Below are 23,649 nucleotides of genomic sequence, written 5' to 3'. Positions count from 1 at the left end.
GCAAATCAAGGGCCCCTCACTACTTCACCCCCTTTCAGCAGGAAGTAGTTCCAAAAAAAATGGCCTTCGCCTATACTCCCAGCCTGGTGCCCTCCTGTGTTAAGTTCATTATTTAAAACAAAAAGCGGGGAACAGCCCCCATGACCAGTTAAGGACAGCTATGCTCACATTAAATATCTTAAATTTACACAAAAAAGAAATTTTAAATCTCCCCAAATCAGTGTGGGAAGGAGCCTTGTATGTGCCTTTTCCTATTGGGAAACTAAGCCCAGAGCACTCGCTCTGGAGAAATGTCTTCTTCTTGTTCTCTCTAGGAAAACAAGGACTGTGCTGGATTTCTTCTGCTTTTCCATGGGAATATGGGAAGCCTGCCTGCATGTAACAGTGGTAGATGACACCGGAGGCAGCCAGCTTCCCTTCCCTGCTTGCTTTCTAGACTCTTCCTTGAGCATCTTTCATGGCGCAATGTTTTGCCGTGGCGATATTGCCTGCAGCTTTGCACAGGGACTGAAATGGGGAATTGCACTGTTTCCCTTTTGCCTTTCACCCTGCTGCTGAGTTTAGGGGTTCATGTTGGAGAAAGATAGGTGTGAGGGTTTAGCACCTTACTTCAATGCTTATGTTAAAATGTTTTACTAACCACATGTGTTAAGTTATCAGCGCCTTGGCTGCTGTGGACTACGAGTCGCCAGAGCTTCGACCTGCTTTTACCTCACTGCCAGAAGAGGGGAACGATGCCTGCATTTGTCTTGAGTGGCGCGGAAATGGGCTAAGGACTCCAATTTCTCCGGACTGAACCAAATGGGTGGCCCCTTCACTTACCCCTCCTTGTGGAAGAGGCCCCACATACATCTTATGTCCGCATTTGCCTCATGCCTTCACATGCCATATGTTTACAGCATCTCCTGCTAATTTAAAAAACAAAAAAGGGGGAGATGTTGCAGATGGCTATACCTTTAAGACCTGGGTTGCTTGGCTATTAGCCACTCCTACCTTCTCCCCGGGTCTGGAACCTCCCCTGAAAGAGGGAGCTAAGCCAGCCCCACCCTCCGTCTGTAAGCACGTGTGCCACCATGGCATCAGCCTGAGCCCAGGGGACCGGTCCTGGGGGGACTGTGATCTCCGCCACTGCAGGAAATTCCATGACATCACTGTGATGGACAGTTCATCAGCCAATCATTAATACCCAGTTGGTCCCTCCTCTTCCTGCTGCCATTACTGTTATATAAACCCTTCCCTTGAATAAAACTTCGGGAAGCTCCTGAAGCTTACTCCGAGATGTCCATGTGTACCTGGCCTCCTTGGCGAGTATGAGGGGGGAGGGCATTCTCGCGGCCACACCCGGTCCGGAGCTTACCCGTGGCCCTCACTCCCACATTACTTTCTACTGGCCAGAGGATATGCGTGAGAGCAAAAGGGGAACACATGGAGGGGGCAAATAGGCCCGGGATCTACACGGAAGGAGGTATAGAGTTAGCCCGGCACAACTTCACTGCTCATGGGCAAGAACAAAATGTTCCCCTAATATAGCAAGTATACCCTTCAGATGCCTTCCTGAGTACAGGCTTAGATGGATCGAGAGAAGAGAATGAAACACTGGGCACTAGGGTGACAGTAGGAGATAGAGGGTGGTGAATGTATTAGTCATCTTTCTGCTACTATGCCAAAATACTTGAGGCAATCAGTTGAATAAGAAAAGGTTTTGTTAACTGATAGTTTAAGCCTGTGGTCACTTGAACACACTGCTTTGGGCCTGTGGTAGCTCCATATATAATGGCAAGCCACATGCAGGAGAAGGCCATTCATTTCAGAAGCAAAGGGAAGACAACAGAAGGTCCGTGGTCCTTGGAGGACACATCCACAATCACCTGTTTTTTTTCTGACTGGGCCCCATATGCTACAGGTCCTATCACTTCTCAGGAGTGCAGTAGTCTGGGGTCCAAGCCTTCAACACATATGCTGCTAGGGGACACTCAACATAAAAACCATAGCAGTGGGAGAACAAAGAAAGGATAGCTGCATTTGAAAATCAAACTTTAAAACTGGCCCTTTGAAAACTCAGATCAGGGGGCTGGGGATATAGCCTAGTGGCAAGAGTGCCTGCCTCGGATACACGAGGCCCTAGGTTCGATTCCCCAGCACCACATATGCAGAAAACGGCCAGAAGCGGCGCTGTGGCTCAAGTGGCAGAGTGCTAGCCTTGAGCGGGAAGAAGCCAAGGGCAGTGCTCAGGCCCTGAGTCCAAGGCCCAGGACTGGCAAAAAAAAAAAAAAAGAAAACTCAGATCAAACTAAGAAGGCTCTGACAACTAAAGGGCACCCAACTGGAATATATTAAAGAAGATGGCATATGGAGAAGCCCACAGTGCACTAGTGTGCCAGGTGACAAGAGGGAGGGCCATGAGTGGTGCAGGGTCCAAGTGGGAGACTGTTTCTAAGAATCAAACACCCTCTGGACAACACAAGTAGCTGAGGTGGACCCCCATGGAAGACAGGCTTCGGAAAAGCTCATCTTGTGAACAGAGGCACTGGCAGCCCTCATCCTGGGCTGACATTCTGCGAAAGTCCATATGGTAAACAGATTAAGTAAAGTCAGAGACCTGTATACTCCCCAGGTACAGCTAGATTCTACCACTGCCCTGAACACCTCCCTCAGGGGCAGACACAGCTCCTCAGCTCGGGGTGTCCTCCTTTACTGAGCCTCTGCAGAAGATCATATCCACTGGCCCTCCCCATCACTGGTGGAGAGTAGGGGCTCAAAAGATCCTAAGGCACAATTTCTAGGAAAAGGAGACACAGGCAAGTCAGTTCCAACAGACAAGCCCTGGGGAAGCTAAGGGCCACTTGAAAAGCAGGTCACAGGTCCTACTGGGGCAGCTGAGGGCCATGTGAAGAGCAGGCCGCAGGTCCTGCTGGGGCAGCTTTCATGTGGTGAGAAGGGAAAAAGAGCTGAAAGTCACAATGACCTACCTCAAAATTGTACCCACAATTGACTCTGGAATAAATCAAGATTTCCTTACATTCTTGGAATAAAAATCTGCTAACATTAAGCAAGTAGAAATTTTTCTGTCTGGAAAATAAAGTCATAAATTCTGGTCTTGTGGGTCAGTCCACCACAGGAAAATTGGGAATGTGTTCCTTTGGCTTGGTGTACAGAATTTCTGGCGTAGCTGAGAAAATAATGCTTTTCAGGGACCTCCAGTACTTCACAAAGAGGGAAAACAGTGGCTTGCACTTCCTGCTAAGTTTATGAAGCCAGTGGTGTCCTGCACTCACCAGAATGAAGGGCTCTGTGAGTCTCCACGCACTTCCTTTCCTGTTCTCCTGTCTGTAAGGAGGGAAGGGGACACAGGGTCTGCTAGTTCTATGGTCAGTTTTTGTTTGGTTGCTTAGTTGGTTGAGTTATGTTTATGTTTATTTGCTGGCACCAGGATTTAAACTCAAAGCCTTATACTTGCTTAGTGTGCTTGCTCAACTGGTTCCTTGCCTCCAGCCTGGATTTTTGATGATTATTTTGGAGATGGAGTCTCACAGACTTTTCTACCTGGGCTGGCCTCAAACCACCATCCTCCAGATCTCAGTTCCTGAGTAGCTAGAATGACAGGGATAAGCCCACCAACACCTGGCTTCTTTTTATTTTTTTAAATAAGTTCCATAATGTTCCTTATTGCCCATGCTTTCTAGCAGTGTGTAAGGTTCTCTGTCTCCACATTTTCACTTGCACATATTTTTAAGAAAGCCATTCTAACAAGTGTGAGGTTGCTTCTCATTGTGGTTTTAATTTGCATTTCCCTGAAAATTACTGGTGTTGAGCATTTCTCACAAACGTGTTCAGGTTATTTGTTATCACACTCTTCAATCATTCCCTATATATTTTAGATATTGACATTTTATCAGACATATGACTGATAAGTATATTTTCTCCAACTGGTAGTTTTCTTCTCCGTGTCAAGGAGAAAAAGATATCATTTAGACCAGCAATCTCTAGAATTTTTGCATCATGAGTAGGGAAATAGTGTAATTCTCCCAATTTCTATTTAGTTTTAAACACAAACTTATGACTAACAAACATGTGCAAAGGGGTCAGTCAAGTGCTAATTGCTCACATCTAACATCCTAGCTACTGAGGAGGGTGATATCAGAGGATCATAGTTCAGCCTAGGCAGGGAAGTCCATATGACTCTTCAATTTGCCACCAGAAAAGCCTACAGTGGAGCTGTGGCTCAGTGGTAAAGTGCTAGCCTTGAGCAAAAATGCTCAGAGACAGCACCCAGACCCTGAGTTCAAGTCCAGTACCACACACACACACACACACACACACACACACACACACACACACACACACATTAGAAGGGGAGTACATTAGGACTTTCGCACATGACTCAGAAAATCTTCTGATGCTGTGGGTACATGAGGCCTGGAAGCATGATTGGGTCATGGCTCATGAGCATTCCTCAGCACCCTCTGCAGAACAGCTGCCCACTGGATCGTGGTGGAGACCTGTTCCCAGGAGTAGCTAGTGATACGTAGGCAAGTTCATAAGCATTCATACCTTGGACAGAGACAACTAGGAGCCATCAGACAGCATCTTTCAGAGGCACCAGTAGGATCCACATATGTGCCTCCATTGCCTGGCCTGGCCTGCTTTCTATAGCCCTTCTTGAGCTGTTCCTACAAATATCTCCACCTCTACAGAGCTGACCTGTGTCACAACCCCCACCTGGTGGACCTGCTAGGCTGACTCTGTCCCTTCCTAAGCATGGCCTAAGACCTGATGGAGTAGTGAAGATGGAATGGAAGGCCCCTGGGAAGCTGATAGCATTACAGTGACAGTAGTGACTGTGTGGACCACTGAGATGTGTTATTTGAGCTATACAAAGAAGCCTGCAACTTTCCTGAGGGCCAAGAATGATGTGTTAAGGAATGCCTAACATTTCTGTTGAGCAACATTTTTTCATTGACTCAGTTTGTTGGATGTCACTATCCCTTGAACCCATGTGAAATGTCTGATGTACGAAAAGAAGTCTACTAGGTGGCTGAAAAGAATCCCAAACATTAAACATTCAAGTTCTTGATATTCCTGCAAAACCACCAGACCTTTCTGGTAGTATACCATTGTGTGCTTCTGGTAGGGAACTGTTCTTGTGTGACTATCAAAATAGCAGCCTTCGTCAGGTGCTGGTGGCACATGCCTGTAATCCTAGCTACTCAGGAGGCTGAGATCTGAGGATTGTGGTTCAAAGCCAGGCTGGGAAGGAAAGTCCATGGGACTCTTATCTTTAGTTAACAACCAGAAAACCAAAAGAGGCACTGTGGCTCAAACTGGTAAAGCACTAGCCTTGAGAAAAAAGAGCTCAGGGACAGTCCCAGGCTATGAGTTCAAGCCCGATGACAAATCCAAAAACAAAGAAAACCAGGCCTCAACGTGCTGGAAACAAATAACTGAAATGAGCAGATCCCAAGGTAGATCCATTGTGTATAACTTACACAAACACACTACACACATCACACCAACTATACACATACCATACCAATTACATATACCCACATTAACTACATACTCATCAAGGCATGCACACACTGGCCACACCAACTACACTCACATCATCCATACCCATGACACCAACTACACATCACATATATACACACACAGCATACCAACTAAGATCACATGCCATGCCCACCTTGCAGCAGACTGATGCATATGCAGATCACCAGAGTTCTCACATGGTCTCTTAGCTGGGTGCCAATGACTCACACCTATAATCCTAGCTACTCAGGAGGCTGAGATCTGAGGATCACATTTTTAAACTAATCAAGGCAAGAAAGTCCATGAGAATCTTATCTCCAATTAACCACCAAAAAGCTGGAAGTAGAGCTGTGGCTCAAGTGGTAGCATGCTATCCTTGAGCACAAAAGCTCAGGGACAGCACCTGGGCCCTGAGTTCAAACCCCAGGACACACACACACACACACACACACACACACACACACACACACACAGAGAGAGAGAGAGAGAGAGAGAGAAATTAAATTCTCAGAAGATCCTCATTAAAATAGTGATTTCTAAAGAGTACTTCATGAGCAGGAGGACTGTAGGAAATGAAAATATTAAGAGACATATTTTAATTGCCAAAGAAGAATGTGAAACAGCAGCTTGTCAAAAATAAAGTTATTTTGGTCTATTTGTAACAGACTTCTCCCATTTCTAATCTCCCTACTGAACACTGATTCTGTGTTCCAAAATTTGCTAGGTGTTCATCTTTGTGAATTTTAATATATTTCAGTAGTGAAAAAACTGTAATGGAACACTTTTCTTCCATTAAAAAACCTTGGGATTCCACAGTATCTGCAGGCCAGATCTTGTGAAAAGACAACGTATTTTAACAGTAGAATGCTGCATGGCTGATGTTCTCAAGGAATATGAACTTGAACTTGGAATCAAATCCTCTCCTGCACAGCAGAGGATGGTGCTGTGGCCTGGCAGACTCCTGGAGGTGGCAGGTAGGTAGGTCCTTCCACATTAGTCCATGCCTCGTCCCCCAGGGGTTCAGCAGTGTGCCTACCGCCATGGTTATCTCCTACTAGGGCCAGCTAGTGCAGCTAGCGGCAGAGACTCGCCATTAGGAGACTGAGTGCCTCTGTACCACGGAAAAGTAGATGTCTTTGGATGAGAAAGGGCATAGGAAGAAGTTAAGTCATGGGCCCCAAAACCAGACCCAGGATTCCATATCAAGTCCCACTACTAAACATTCCTCATCACTAAAGCAGGTATGCTACTAACACCACTCACAGAGGGTTAGTGATTGGATAAGTACTCAAAGCACGCAAAGTGCCTGACACACGGTGAGCCTTGCGGAAATATTCAGCACAGGTACCTCAGAGTGCAGAGGTGAGAAGGCAGAGGCTTCTCTAGAGAACAGCCTTCTCTCTTTACCCCCATGGAGACCAGACCTCAGGCTTCCAGTGAGAGCTGAGCACACACCTCTCTTCTCCAGTGCTGAAACTGATGATCTTGCCTTGTGCTGGCAGGGCTCTGGATTTGTCCAACCCTGCCTCAGTCCTTGCCACACAGGGCTTGCTGCTGAGGCGGTCAGAGAATGCTGACAGTTGATGGGACTGTGCACTAGAAGGACAGGACACTAGATTCTTGAAGCATATACACATAGTCACTGAACTATTGTGATCCTCTGCTATGACTATCCAAGACATATATTAATGAGGGAAAACATAGAGATGGTGCTAAGCGAAATAACCTGCAAGACAAGGAAACAAGTGGTTTTTCATTGTTGTTATTTTTAATGTACTATGTGAAACTATTTCTTTTTTCTTGCATTTTTCTTCCCTACTGTCACTGCATTTGATTTTGGTACCCTGGGTATTGTATATACATTTATCTAAATTAGGGAAGGGAAGGAGAACATAAAAATGGTGAGACAAAAGGACAAAAGGCAAACCAATGCAACAGCGATACTCATAAGACAGTATGTTGTAAACTGTGTAATTTCAGGGATGGGGATTGGGGAGGAGGGAAGGTGGGAGAAAAATGAGGGAGGGGGTAACAAGTTTAACAAGAAATGTACTCACTAACTTACGTATGTAACTGTAACCCCTTTGTATATCACCTTGACAATAAGAATTTTACAAATAAAAAGATAATAAAAATACAATTAAAAATAAAAGAGTAGTGAAAGTAGCCTGGAACCCTCTGCTCCAGCTTGTGATGCCTCAGACACCAGCTTGTACCAGGGAGGGGAAGGCACTGTCTGCACTCCAAGGTACCAGAGAACTAAGAAGGGCTAGAAGGCACAGAGCCAAAGTCTGGGGCTGTTAGGACTGAGCCCTCAGCCTTGTTGCTAAAAGTGAGCAATCATATCTCACATAAAACCTCATGCCTTTACAGATGCTCTGACTTCTACAGTATTGTTCTGGAAAGGAAGATCTTTAACTGTAGGACTGGGCCAATAGTAAGCACTCACATGCTTGCTGTTATTGTTGACAGTACTTTGCTGTCCCTTTTGGCAGAATAAAGCCCTGCCATGGCTCAGATGAGACACTCTTGGGTGCCATCTTCTGGTGTGGACCCTGAAGAGGCAGGGCTTGCTGTGGCCTGAGACAGGAAGCTGCAGGGCCTAGGAGCAGACCCCTCCCCCCCAAGGATCTGGAAACAGGAAGGCCAGCATCATGTAAAATGCTGCCAGGGCGTGGCCTGAGGCCATCTATATGCCCCTGGCACTTTAGCTTCCTTGCCTGAAGGACAGGAAGACAGTAACAGTATTCACAGGGCTGGCATGAGTTTCTGTTACTTTGGCAAAGCATCCAGGACAGGACCAGGCACAGGGTGGTAGTCAGCATCTTTGCTGGTCGTGAGCAATATAGCTTCCATGGGTGACTGGCCAGGATTATCTCTTTATGCTGTGTCCACAGAGGAATGCCAGGGTGAGAGGACTCTGTCCTCTGGCATGGAGGTGGCCTTCCCAGCAGCTCAGGTGAGGAGATTCTGTCCTCTGGCATGACGGTGGCCTGCCCAGCAGCTCAGGTGAGGGGATTCTGTCCTCTGGCATGATGGTAGACTGCCCAGCAGCTCAGATGAGGGGACTCAGGCTTGCTGTGCTGCAGGCTGATGACAGTCCCTTGTCTGCAGCCAACGGACTCTAAATTCAAAGTTTAGCATTTCCATTTTTGAGTATAAATAAACATTTGATATATAAGAAACTATTTTCATATAATTCCATAAACTTGGCTATGAAAGATCTATGACAAAGTAATATTGAGATGACAGACAAAGAATGTTACTTTTCTGCCTATAAGATTTGCATTTAATAGGTCTTGTACTTTCTGTGACTTTACAGATACACTGCTTTTAACCCACTGATGCAACAGTTACTCAAATATGAAGACTCACCATGCTGACTATTAGGATTGGCAATTTATGCAAGTATTTTTTTAAATATGTTTGCCCATTATAACAAGGGAGTTGCCACTGAACAAAGCAGTTTATGAATACAATACATCTTGATTAATGTCACCCTTTTTAACAGTATCACCTATCCTTCCCTACCCCCCTTTCTTCACTTAAAAAAAAATTTTGTAGGCTATACATTGGATTCTTGTCTGTACTCTGCCCCTCTTTTCCTTATCATCTGTGTGTCTAATTTTAAAGCCTGGTTGTGTGGTAGCTACTCAGTTATTGTGTACAGTGGTGTTGCTCTCTGTGGAGTAGAGGAACAGCATTGTGCAAATGGTCTCAGGACACAGGCAGCCCTTGCTTCATGGACTATAGGGTCAGAGGTTACCTATTTGGAAATGCAGGACTTGATTCAGTAAACCCCCAAGGTGAGAATCTTCTTCACATTTATTTGCCTAAAAGTGGCCCTTATGTCCTGTTATGCCTGAATGCAAGACAGGTACCCTTGTCCACTAAGCTGGAGAGAAGGGCCGCTGTACGAGGCTATGTGTCACAGACTTCAGTGACTTGTGGCTGGACCTGTGAAGAGATGTGGGCCCATAGTGCAGGACAAGGCTAATTGGCCCAATCGAGGATCCAGCAGCCAAGTGAGCTCTGACTGGGTGAACTTGTCCAGTTTTTGTATCAGTTAGAAAGAGGATCAGTTTTAATTCATTTCCAGAAACCAGCATGGAAGACCTGGGACCCTTGCATCCCCACCCCCACGCCCCTGCCACTCCTTCCTAAATGATGGATTTGGGAATCCCCTTGCCCAAGACTGAAGCTCCAGTAGTAGTGCATGTTGTGACCTGGTTGCCATGGAAAAGCAAGAAAGCCTGGAAGGGTCTGAATGACACCTTATACCCATCAGGATCCTACTGAGAAACTGCTCAGATCCTGCTCAGTTGAGCTTGAGGGTGGTAGCCACTGGCGTGACACCCAAATATGGGTGTCTCCGTATTTTCTAGTTGACAAAATGTTAAGTTATAAACAAAGCCAAAATGTACTCTGAATGTTTTAATGCAGTATTATGTACCTATAGAAATACATTTTCTTTCATCTTTGTCTTTTCATTTCCACTTATATAAAGTTTAATAAAAATCTATATGTGTGTTAAGCACAAATACAATTAGATAGTCAGATCCTAGGAGATGAGAATAGCCAGTGGCCTCCCTGTCTGAGAGAAAGTCACCATGAACACTTGGGCAGGTCATCGAGGAGCAGGAATGTCTGCTAACCCCACTGTTGGCTGTGCCTCTCCTTGGGAGTCTTCTGTGCTGAAATTGAGGACACTTTGGATATTGAGTTAACAAGCCTCCTCTGCACACAGTTAGACTGTGCTTTGATTTTCTCCATGAAGTACACTCATCTTCTGGAGTGTAGATGAGTTTTCAGTGATGTTAAAGCAGCCTGGAAGAAAGGAACTAGAGAGAGAAACGTGGGTAATAATGAGTTCATCACCCACGTTTGCTTTTCCTGAACCATCTGAGTATAGCAGGGAGTTTTTCAGAAAGATGATTTGTTTTGCATTGCCATCCCATTGGCACTGTGTGAGGAGTGGCTGGTATTGAGCTACAAGAGATTGGTGGACTCTGCAATGCAGTCATCTGCCCAGCATTTGCCCCTGGAATTCAGCAGTAGCCAGGGACTTTTGTAAGGCTGGCAGTGTCTCATCACTTCATGCAGTTTCTAGTCCCTAGGGCAGGAAAAGGGACCACCACTGCCTCTGTGCCTCATGCACATGGGACACAGCTCTGCGTGGATTCCCAGCTTGACCCCTGGTGCTACAGGTCAAGATTCTTGCTTCCCAAAATCTTGCTTCAAGATTTTTTAAAACTTAATGGGCTGGGGATATGGCCTAGTGGCAAGAGTGCTTGCCTCGTATAAATGAGGCCCTGGGTTCGATTCCCCAGCACCACATATACAGAAAACGGCCAGAAGTGGCGCTGTGGCTCAAGTGGCAGAGTGCTAGCCTTGAGCGGGAAGAAGCCAGGGACAGTGCTCAGGCCCTGAGTCCAAGCCCCAGGACTGGCCAAAAAAAAAACAAAAAAACTTAAATTTATTGTCAAGGTGATTTACAGAGGGGTTACAGTTACATACATAAGGTAGTGGGTACATTTCTTGTCAAGCTTGTTGCCTCCCCCCTCATTTTTCTCCTCCCTACCTTCCTTCCTTCCCAGTCCCACCCCACTCCCCAAGTTGTACAGTAGGTTTGCAACATATTGTCTTGTAAGCATTGCTGTTGCATTGGTTTGCCTTTTACCCTTTGTCTCACCATTTTGATGTTCCCTTTTCTTCCCTTATTTTGATTATCTTTAAGTAGTTGTATGGAGAAGACACCCTTCAACTTGTCAGCTTATAGGTACAAGGCATCATGGTCAGTCCCACCCCTTTCACCATTCTCCCCCATCCCTCTCAACCTCATTGTTCCTTCAGACATTTCTCACACCAGCCTCCTTCTCACACCAGACACACATCATCCAGTTCATCAGAAATGTGGAATGGCCTCCATGAAGTAAGTCATATCTTCAGGTGTTATTATCTCATCCCTCTGTGTATTGTTTTTCAGTTTTTGTGGTTGCCAGTGAACCTGACCCAAGGCTTCTGGACCACTTTCACTTGTGACCAAGTAGGACTTCTGGGTGGCACCCCACCACACACACTCATTCCTCACCTGCAGAGCAGCAGTGATTGGGAGTGGCACGCGGGGAAGGCAGGGGGGGAGGGGGACATGGGTGCTGGTCTTGCGGTTCCAAGGCTCTCACACACTGTGCTACCCTGGCTCTCCCTGGCTGTGACTTTCCTAGGAGAGTTGTCTTCAGGGATGGGAGCATCACTAAAGACTTTTCCCTCTCTGGTGAAGCAATGGCCTGGTGTGTGTGAGTTTCTCAGAGTGAGGTTGAGACAATCCGGCACACAGACCATATCCACTGACACCAGGTGCAAAAGCAGGTTTGAGGATTTACCTTTCAAATTTACATAATAAAATAAATTATGGGGGCTTTCCCCCTAGCTTTGACAGCATATTATGGAAAATCTTATTTTCATTTTATTTTTCAAAGGCTCTAAACAAATACAAAAATGTGTCTAAAAGAAGTTTGTAGAAATGAGTTTACTTTGACTTATGGGACGTCAAAATGATGCTCCAGGCCATGGCCTCGTCAGTGTACAAAGGACGGGATGCTGTCCTGAGAGTCAGTGCCAGGGTGCCTTAGCGGAGCAAAGTGACAGAGGCCATAGGTCTCTGTCGGCTTGGACTGAGGTAATACAGGGTTAAAAAGAGAGAGATGGATATCCATAACAAACAGAAGTGTGAGACTGCTTGTCCCAGAGACACTGCGAGCATGATGTCTCTGGAAGCTTTGCTTGAGAGCTACAAGTAAGTCATACTTTGGAAAAGCCCATGTCCAGGACCTCTCATCTGCCTCTCCCCTTCATCCTGGAGCTTCATTAGGAAGTGGAACAGGGCCCAGTACAAGAGGTTAGAGGGAAGGAAAAAAGACTGAAGAACAGTGAAAACAGCAATAATTTAATGAACAGATGAGTACAAAACTTATTTCAGAAGCTGTAGTTTTGTGTAAGTTCATGTTTGAGAACAATTTAGCCTAGAAAATCCTCACTTTAATTACAGAGGAGAACATTATTAAAGGACACTTTAGCAAATAATTATCCTTCCCTGTTTATTATGGAGCAAATGTTTAAACATGGTCCCATTTGCCAGCCTACTCCGCAAATAGATTATCTTTTCTGCTAAATATGTTGTAAATACGTTTCTGTGATACTGTTTCATGTATGTGTTATAATTTTTGTTACCTTCAACTATACAAAGGTCCACTTATGCATACAATGCATGTTTATCAGCATTATACCTTCCATCATTCTTCCCCAATTCCATTTGTTACATCCACACCAGTCTCTTGGTTTCCTAGCTCCATTTTTGCTTGCATACATTGATGGCATTGTAACTGTTTTTGCCCACCACTTCTTCTACTCTTCTCCCCAAGATGGAATCCACACTAGAGGCAGAACAGCTGCAGCTTACCCTCCTCCTGGCTACAGGGCCTCAGCCTCTCTAATACGGCAGCAGGACTCTAACATCTTGCTTTGGCTATGCAGATCGCGTGCTTTGCCATTCAGAACAACATTGTTTTCCCTCTCACAAACATAAAGAGGCACAGAACCTGGAGGTGGTTTCATGCCACCTAATGGAATCACATCTCTTTCATAACCTTCCTCTGCCAGCATAACAAACAGATTTGATCTATCTGCTCCCCTGAAATTGTTCCCTTCATTGCAGGGTGGTGTCACAAAGGAACACTAAAGATGAAGCTCACATAAAAAAAACAAAACACTAAGACAAATAGAGAAAGAACAATCAACTTCATTCTTTCTTTTTGTTGTGGGTTTTATGGCTCACATAAAGTACTTGCTGTAGAGGAGAAAGCAGGCTGTATCTTCCAGTCAGGTGTTTGTGGGTGTTAGTGGATGTGGCATGTCATTTCCTGAGACTTCTGCCCTCTTTCTGTGTGTTCAGACCACTCTGTGGTTGTAAGGTTCACTGAATATCCAAGGGGTTTTAAAGCTGGCTAAAAGGGAGAGATCTAAGCTCTCAGCATCTGATGTCAAGGCTGTGACAAGATAAACCCAGAACTTGGCTGAAAGAAGAAAAGAAGAACTGTGATCACATCCAAAGGGCCTGGGGATTGAGTAAAAGACATACTAAAAATTCTGAAGTTCATGCCTCATAAGAAGGAAGCCCACACTTTGCTAAGAGACAAGATGTGTCCCCCTTGCCCCCCGCCATGTTCTCCTTGGTGAGAGACAGCTTGGTAATAAAAGGCAGCTGTGACCTCAGGGACCCACCCAGCAAGAGACCAAGAACCAATGGTGAAGGATGGAGATGCAGGCCAAGGGCCCAGGCCTATCAGATAGAGGAGTGGAGAGGTGTCCTACCAGGGCTGTGAACCTATGTCTGGATAATACTGAGCCCTAGTTCAAATCATCCAGGCTGTTCTTGCACCACCTTCCCTGCTGCCATCCTGCAGAGCCACACAGAGAAGTTCTATCGAGCACTGAAATCTGATTACACAGGTCTGAGTCTATCTTCCCTCAATATGGAAAACTGTGATGCTTGATACAGGCAGCACACCTCTCAAAGCCAACACCTGGCCCAGATGGGTGAGTGCAGGCTGCCGGCTGTCAACCCTAGGCTGCAGAGCACTAAGGAGGGCAGCGGAATGCTGTGCACTGAAGAGGTCCCGACTACATGCCCACATCAAGACAGCCCTGAGAATCAAGGACATTCACAACAATGGGAGGACAGTGGTGGGACCTTGCAGGGCTCAGGCTCACTGATGTGTGTCAGCTTTTTAGTATGCATTAAGGACTTTCATCATTTTCCTAAGAGCAAAGAGGAGTCTAAGGATGTGAGGTTTGAGGGTGTGATCAATGTGTATCTCAAAGAAGGCGGAGTAGTGTTCAGCAAAGCCTGTAACTACACACACCTCCCACACTGCACCTAATGGCTGCTAAAATCCATTACCAGGTCTCCTCTGAGCCCTGAGCTAACCCCCTCACCACTGACACACCCCAGAATGTGTGTAGCTCCAGCACCTGTATGTGTATCATTTGTGACCACACTATGGTGTTGAGTGAAATTCCACAGAACTAGACCCCAGCCTTCCCAGTGGGTGTGAGGCTTTGTCCAAGGACACATTTCTCATGTTGTTTCTTAAATCTGGCCCCACCCACAGGTGTTCTGTGCCCAGGTCTGACTGCTGGGACCCTTTGAGATACTCTACACACCTTTTGGAAGGGAAGGCAGCACCTGCCTGGCAGGGCCAGTGGACCAAAGCAACAGTTTACCATTGGGTCTCTACTGGGAAGTCTGTGGGACAGGGCCTGGCACAGAGGGGATGGAGGTCTCTGCTTTCCCCAGACAAGCCTTTGGAGATGGCACAGAGGAGATGGCATGCAGGAGATGAGGCGCTGGAAGATTTGGCATAATGGGGAAGACACTGGTCTGTTTGAAAGTGACATGAATCACAGGCAGAAATGAGTGACAACAGGCATGGGGAACCAAGTGAATGCCCAAGTGTCTGTTTTGGGGTGCACTGGGATATGGCATGGTAACACTAAGAAAAAGGAAGTGGAGCTGTACACCATAACTCACATCTGTAATCTTAGCTACTTGGGAGAAAAGATCAAGAGGATCAATATTTGAGGCCAGGCCCAGGCAATAAGTGGTACAGTTGAACACCTTCTTAGCAAGTGTGGGGCCCTGAGCCCAAACTCCAGTACTGGGGGTGGGAGGAGAAAGAGGAGAGAGGGAGAAAGAGAGAGAAATAGAGAAGGGAGAGGAAGGAAGGGAGGGAGGGAAGGAGGAAAGAAGGAAGGGAGGGAGGACAGAAAGGAAAGAAAGATGAAAAGGGAAAGGAGGAGAAGGGAAGAGAAAGGGAGAGGGTAGTTATATTTTGTGGCAAAACAAACCTTGAAACAAAGAAAATTATTAAGGGTAAAGAACAGCATTACGTAATTAAAGTAATTCTCACAGAAGATAGAAGAGTCTCTAATGTGCATGTGCCAAACAACAGGACATGAGGACATATGAGAGAAAAATGAACTGAACAATAAGGAGTGATGGTGTCTATAGTTACTATCCTTGCTGGCTACTCTAACATCACCTCCCAGAATGGCAGGCCCCACAGGCAAAAAAAATGATGGTGACACAGTTACATTGAGGAGCAGCACCATTTTTAAGCTGGGTCTAATGATGATTTATAGACTATTTCATTCAACAGTGTCAGAACAAGCATTCTGCTCATCTTCATATGAAATGTTCACAGCAAACCACAGCAGGGCTATATCAATCATTTTTTAAAAAATCACACAATATAGACTTGCAGACCAAATCAGAATTAAACTAGAAATCGGCAATGGAAAGAAACTAGGATATTAAACAACATACTTCTAAATAAATAAGAGAGAAAGAAGTCATATGATAAGTTCTCAGGACATTTTGAACTAAAAAAATCATAAACATACAAACTACCAAAATGTTAGAATACAGAAAAAGAGTACTTGGAGGACATTTTGTAAGATTGAAATTTATAACTTTAGCAAAAGATAAAAGTCCTAGAATCTAAGCTTCTATCTTTTTTATTTTAATTTTTGGTGTCAAGGTGCTGTACAGAGGGGGCTACAGTTACATAGGAAAGGTAGTGAGTACACTTCTTTTCAAACTTGTTACCTCCTCCTTCATTTTTCTCTCTTTCCCCCTTCCCCAGCAAACTGTTGGTTTGCTACATACTTGTAAGTATTGCTGTTGCATTGGTTTGCCTTTTACCCTTTGCCTCTCCACTTTGATGTTCCCCTTCCCTTCCCTGATTCAGACAAATATATATACAATACCCAGGGCACCAAAATCAAATACAGTGACAACAGAGACTAAACCATAGGGAAGATAAACAAAAGAAAAAAGAAATAATTTCACACAGTGCATTAAAAATAACAACAGAAGCTTCTATCTTAAGAAACTAGAAAAACTAGAGAACATTAAATCCAAAGTAAGCCAAAGAATGGAAATATAAAAATAGAGCAAAACTCAATGAATGGAAAATCAACAGGGAAAATCAATAAAGCAAAAGCTATCTCTTTGCAAAAGTCAATCAAACCAATAAACCTCTCATAAGGTTAAATAAGGATAAAACCAGGAAAGCACAAACTACTAATATCAGAAAGGAAAATGAGGCCATCACAACTAACATTTGGAATATTAAAGTATAATAAAAGATTCAACAAAATTCTGTGCTAACACATTTGATGATGTGGAAAGTATAAACAAATTCACTGGAACCCAACCTACTAAATCATACAAAAAAAAAAAAGAAAAGAAAGCAAAAGATTATCTGGATAGGTACACATCTATCAAATAAGTTGAACCAATAAGCAGGCATGGATGAGTTTACTGGTGATTTATATCAAACATTTAAGGAAGAAATTTTACAACTTCTCTATCATCTCTTTCAGAAAGGAGAAGCCGAGGGCAGGCCAGTCAGTGTTATATTTATAGAAATATCAAAGGTGTTAAAATAAAATAAAACTATAGAGGCCAAGCACTGGTGGTTCATGCCTATAATCCTAGCTACTCAGAAGGCTGAGATCTGAGGATCATGGTTCAAAGCCAGCCCTGGCAACAAAGTCTGTGACTCTTATCTCCAGCTACCCTTGAGCAAAAGAGCTCAGAGATAACATCTAGGCCCTAGGTTCAAGACCCACAACTGACAAAAAAGAAGTCTACAGACCAATATCTCTCATGAACAAAGATGCAAAAATCTCTCAACAAAATATTAGCAAATTAAACATAACAACATATAAAACATTATTCACTATAGCCAGGAAGAGTTTGTCTAGATATAGAAAAATCTGGTTCAATAACTGAAAATCAGTTGATAAACTTTCTCACACTAATAGTGAAAAAAAAGAGAGAAACAACATGGAGCTGGAGTATATAGTGAATCAAACAGAGCAGAAGAAAAGCAGCAGGAGTTTGGAGTTGGTGCCTGGCTCTCCCCACGGTGGTGGAGGGAACCAAAAGTGGCAGCACTGGATAAAATAAACAGATGGTCTCACCAAATTTAGCTGCAGACAAGGTACCCAGCCCACAAACACAGGGACCTTGGAGTCAGTGACTAATCCTCCATGAGAGATTGGGGAAACTGGGATGTTCTGTGTTGTACCACAGAGTATCAGTCACTTTACCTTGGGATAGTTTCTCTGAAAGCCTGTGGGCAGTAATGAACAGCAACAATCTGCACGACACTTGACAATGATCTTGGATGTAAATCAGTTGTAAGAGGTGGATGAAGGGTGGTCAATGTCCAACAGAGGCCAGTAGAGAAGGTTAAGCTATAGGAAGCTATGCTCCATCTTAGAATCTAGAGGTTGGAGAAGCCCAGTGGGTGGTAATAGCAAGAAGTAGAAGAGAAGGAGCTCTGGGTGAGCCAGGTAGCAAAAGCACCTGGGCTGCCTCTCTTGTTTCCACTGTGGAATGAGCATTAAGACTCCAGAATTCTGGCATGTGACTGGTACTTGTTGCCAAGCTATGTTCTAGGTAGAAAAGTAGAAGAAGGTCAAACAACAGCTCACCATATCTAACCAAATCCAGCATGGTGTACTAGATAGAGGCAGCTGGGAGATCCTGTTAGGCCAAACAAGAAAGGCATTAACCATGAGCTTCAATTCTTAAGGAGCCTTCTCCTAAGATCTTTTGAAGGAAGCCAGCCCTTGTGCCCAGGCCTGAACAATCCTTTGCAATCTGAACAGAATTCTACATGTTAATAAATATATAGATATACAAGAACAATAAAAAATGCATATTTTGTTGTATGCATGTTTGTCTTTGATTGTTTTAGGTGCTGTATTTACTCAACTGGACAGTTCTTCTTTTCTATAAACAGATATATACCTCTTAACTTCTACATTCTACTATAGACTACCATTTAATTCTGTATTTTGCTTTTCTGTTTTGTTTTTTTTTCACTGTTCACATTTTTGTTTTGTTTTTTTTTTTCAAATTTTTATTATCAAACTGATGTACAGAGAGGTTACAGTTTCATACGTTAGGCATTGGATACCTTACTTGTACTGTTTGCTTTTCTGTTTTGCTTATACCTGAAACCATCACATCCAAACTTTATTGCCTTTCAGTGTTCTTTTTCAAATTATAGTTTCATCACCTTCTGTAGGCCTTTCCCTATTTATGTCTTCCTCTATCTGCAAGTGGAACTTTTTTTCTTACTGAGACTTTTTTTTTTTTTTTTTTGGCCAGTCCTGGGCCTTGGACTCAGGGCCTGAGCACTGTCCCTGGCTTCCTTTTTGCTCAAGGCTAGCACTCTGCCACTTGAGCCACAGCGCCACTTCTGGCCGTTTTCTGTATATGTGGTGCTGGGGAATCGAACCCAGGGCCTCATGTATACGAGGCAAGCTCTCTTGCCACTAGGCCATATCCCCAGCCCTGAGACTTTTTTCTATCCCTATTATCCTTTCCTAATTCTTCCTCATCAAATAAATAGTACCTGGTAACTAGATCACACAAATATCATTTGTATTCATTTGTTTTCCTTTTCTTTTTCCCATCTTTTCTCCTTCTTGAGCACCACTAGAGGTATCACAATGCCAGATTTCACCATACTACAGAGCCATAGTAATAAAAACAGTTACTGGTACAAAAGCACACCTGAAGACCAATGGAAAACCCAGGAATTAATCATACAGGCACAGCCAACTAATTTTTTACAAAGAAGGCCAAAACATACATTGGAGTAAACACAGCTTCTTCAACAAATGGTGCTTGGCATCTGGGTATCACCTGCAGGAACTTGAAATTAAACCTTTACCTCTTACCCTGTGAAAAATTCAACTCTAATTGAACCAAAGAGCTCGATGTAAGACCTGAAACTTTAACTCTACTATAGGAAAACCCTGGCGAAACAGATACAGGTAGTTCTTTTCTGAATAGGACTCCAGTTGCCCAGGAAATGAGAGCAAGAATTTACCAATGGGACTACATCAAATTAAAGTGTTTCTCCATGGAAAAGGAAACAATCACCAGACCCAAAGACAACCTACAGGATGGAGAATATGTTTGACAGCTATTTAATAGAAAATGGATTAATGCTCACAAAATGCAAAGAATGCAAACAGAAAAGTTTAAACAAAAACCCCATGTGATCTAATTAACAATGAGCAAACAAACTGAACAGTTATCACAAGAAGAAATACAATTGCCTAATAGATGAATGAAAAAAATGTCCAACATCCTTAGCCATAAAAGAAATCCCAATCAAAACCACACTAAGACCATTTGGTGTAAACCAACTGAACAACTCATGGGAGGAGAGGGGAAGAGGGGGGGGAGGAATGAGGGAGGAGGTAACAAACAGTACAAGAAATGTACCCAAGGCCTAACATATGAAACTGTAACCTCTCTGTACATCACTTTGACAATAAATAAGTATAAAAAAACACACTAAGATTCTATCTCATTCCAGTCAGAATGGTAGCAATCAAGAAAACAAATGCTGACAAGGATGTGGGGGCAAACAGAACCCTCATATACTGCTGGTAGGAATGGAAATGGAAATCGGTACAAAGGTTCCTTAAAAAACTAAAAAAAAAAACAAAAAAACACCGTTTTACAATCTCATACCATTATATATATATATCCATTATATATACCATTATATATATTTGGATATATATCCAAAGGAGAGTAAATTAGGATACAAGAAAGACAATTTCATACCTATGTTTAATTGTAGCACATTACCTGGCTTCAAGACTCTCTTTAAAACTACAGTAATCAAAACAATGTAGTAGTAGCTAAATAACAGATGAGTAGTCAGTAGAAAAGAATACAGGACATAGAAATAGAACAACATGAGTCCAGTCAGCTGACCCATAGCAGAAGAGAAAAGGCAATTTAATGTTACAATGGTGATCTTTTCAACAAAAAATTCTGAAACAACTGGACATCACATGCAAAAAATAAATCTAGATGAAGACCTCATGCCTTCTACAAAAATTAACTCTAAGTTAGATCTAAGTTAGATCAGAGACCTAAATATAAAATGCAAAATTTTTAAACTGCTAGAAGATAACATAAGAAAATACACATGATCTTGAATAACAACTTTTACAGCTACGTCAAGAGTATGATCAAAGGGACAAGTTCATCTAGATTTCATTAAAAATTTTCTGCCTTGCAAAATACCTTGAGGTAATAAGAAGACAAGCTGCGCTGTGATAAAATCTTTACAAATCACGTATTTGATAAAGAAACAGTTTATTTCATTTATCTGTTTGGGGGAAGGGAAGAGGAATAACAAAATGGTAAGACAAAGGACCAAGGGTGAACCAATGCAACAGTGATACTCACAAGACACTATGTTGGAAATGAAATTTACAAGTTGTGGCTGGGGGAGAGGGAAAGGGGGAGAAAAATGAGGGAGGGGGTAATAATGTATAACAAGAAATGTATTCATTACCTTACTTATATCACTGTAAGCTCTCGGTATATCATCTTTACAATTAAACTAAATTTTAAAAAGAAAAGAAACAATATGTCAACTAAAAAGAACATCCAGGCTGGGATATAGCTCAGCAGAAAAGCTCTTGCCTACCAAGTGCAATGCCCTGGGTTCAATTACCAGTACCAAAAGAGAAGAGAAAAAAAATACAGTCAAATAAAAAGAACTTTAAAAATTCAACAGTAGGGCTGGGGATATGGCCTAGTGGCAAGAGTGCCTGCCTCATATACATGAGGCCCTGGGTTCGATTCCCCAGCACCACATATACAGAAAGTGGCCGGAAGTGGTGCTGTGGCTCAAGTGGCAGAGTGCTAGCCTTGAGCAAAAAGAAGCCAGGGACAGTGCTCAGGCCCTGAGTCCAAGCCCAGGACTGGCCAAAAAATTCAACAGTAAATGAATGAAAGTTTTAAAAATTTTAAAGCCATCTTCACCCAAAACAGCTTGCAAATAGTAAATAAATACATGACAGATGTTATACACAGAAGTCATCAGAGAATTGCAAACTAAAGCAGCAGCAAACACCACTAAGTTATGCATTAAAAAGTCAAAATCCCAAGCACTACCTACACCAAATGCTAGAATGTGGAATGGCAGAAACTTGCTGTCTTCGCTGGCGGGAATAAAAGATGGTGCAGCTACTTTGTGAGACATTTTGGAAGTTTCTTACAAAATAAGCATCCTCTTGCCATGAGATCCAACAAACACTCTCCTTAGTATTTACCCTCAATATTAAAACTGTATCTGTACAAAGCCTGCACATGGATAATAGCAGCTTTACTCATAGTTGGCACAAACTAGAAGTAGGTGATGGGTAAATGTTGATCCACAGAAAGAGGAATATTGTTTGCTCTGAAAAGAGTTATCACAACTTAAAAAGACATGGAAGAATGTTAAATGTAAATTAAAGTGAAAGGCTCCATTCTGTAAAGGCTACATACTGGATAATTCCAACTCTGTGGTGTTCTGGAAGAGGGAACACTATAGAGACAGTGGAAAGACCAGTGGTTGCCGGGGGCTGGGGTGGGAAGGGTGAATGTGTGGAGCCCAGAGCACTTTTAGGGCAGTGAGGTATGTGTTATTATAGGTTTGCCCAAACCCATAGAAAGAACAACACCAGGAACAAACCCCAGAGTGAATTGCAGATATTAGCTGATGATAATATTGGACCATTAATTGCAACATTGAGCCACAGCAGAACAAGATGTTATAACACAAACACATGGGAAAACTGTGGATGAGTAATGGGGTATTTGTGGCCCTCTATTTTTGGCTCACTTTTAATCTGGACATATAGCTGCTCTGAAACATGGTCACCACAGTCACTGTGGCTCCTCTCTAGGCACCTCATGAAGAACAACTCTCTCCAGGTATGCCTGAAAGCCTCTGAGCCAGGCTTACTGAGTGCTTTGCAACTAAACATTGAATGAGACTTGTCCGATGATGCCAGTGTGTAAGCCCCAAAGGTCAACAATATTGGAAGTGTCAGAGGGTCTGCAGAGAGTGAACTCCGGCTCCAGGGGCTCCACTCCACCCACTCCTCCACTTTCTGCCCAGGTCCCTCCCACAATGCAAGCCACCTTAGAGAAAGGAGAGTTACCTAGGCCCACAGTGAAGGCACAGAAGATGCTTAGCCTGAAGTCGTCACTGCTCTCTGGGGAAGCTGGTGGTTGCTTCTCCTTCCCTCATACTTCATCCATATGGGGAGCTTTGCCAAAGTCAACTTAGAAAAGCAAAAATATCATCTTGCTCATAAGAGACTGGGAGGTAAGAGGCTGTAGCTGACTATGAAACTACAGGGCCTGGACCTGTGCTGTGCTGGCTATTGCAAACCTGCGGGGGGGGGGGGGGGAGGATGTAGAGAAACAGCATCTGCAGCATATCAAAGGAGACATCCTGAGGAGACTCCAGAAATTCAGGGCCGGGAGACCCTCTGGTCAGCTCAGGAAGTCAACACTTAGAATCTTCACACCAAGGGAACTCACATCCCTAAATGAGATTTCCTTATCATTCCTCTGACCCCACAGACAGTGGTTGTACAGGTACATGAACTGAGGCTGGAAAAAGAGACACTTACCTGTATCATGACACAGTCCCAGTGGCAGTCTAGATGTGAACTGGGCTAGGGGCAGAGACCTTGTAAATTAAAGGAAGCCAGGAATGTTTGAATCCCACCAGACCAAGCTTTCTAACAGCTGGGAAAGAGCTAGGGACTGCTGGCTCTAAGGCTGTGCAGAGCATGCTGGAGGTTTACTCTGGTGAGTACATTCCTTTCCTTGTGCCATTACTGGTGAGAGCAGTAGAGGGTGGAACCTGCCCTGAGGTGGGAGCCCTTGCCTGTTGTCATTTAGCAGGGTACATCCCACAGCAGCACTGCACATCTGGATGCTTAGACCCTGGTAGAGACATCCCAAGGCTGGCCTCTGACTTAAATTCTGAATCATCTTGAGAAGCAGGCCAAACACATTTTAGGAATTCTGCTCTATCCTTGGGAGCTAACAGACTACAGAGGCTTGCTTGCACCAGGTGTGAATCATGCCCAGGGCATCACAGCTGGGTCCCAGCTGAGGATGCTGAGAGGTGCTGATGCTGTGCCTTCGGGAACTGAAACCATAAT

The sequence above is a fragment of the Perognathus longimembris genome, chromosome 2 (assembly GCF_023159225.1).
Source record: "Perognathus longimembris pacificus isolate PPM17 chromosome 2, ASM2315922v1, whole genome shotgun sequence".
NCBI classification, from domain to species: domain Eukaryota; kingdom Metazoa; phylum Chordata; class Mammalia; order Rodentia; family Heteromyidae; genus Perognathus; species Perognathus longimembris.
Note: the sequence above shows the minus strand (reverse complement) of the source record.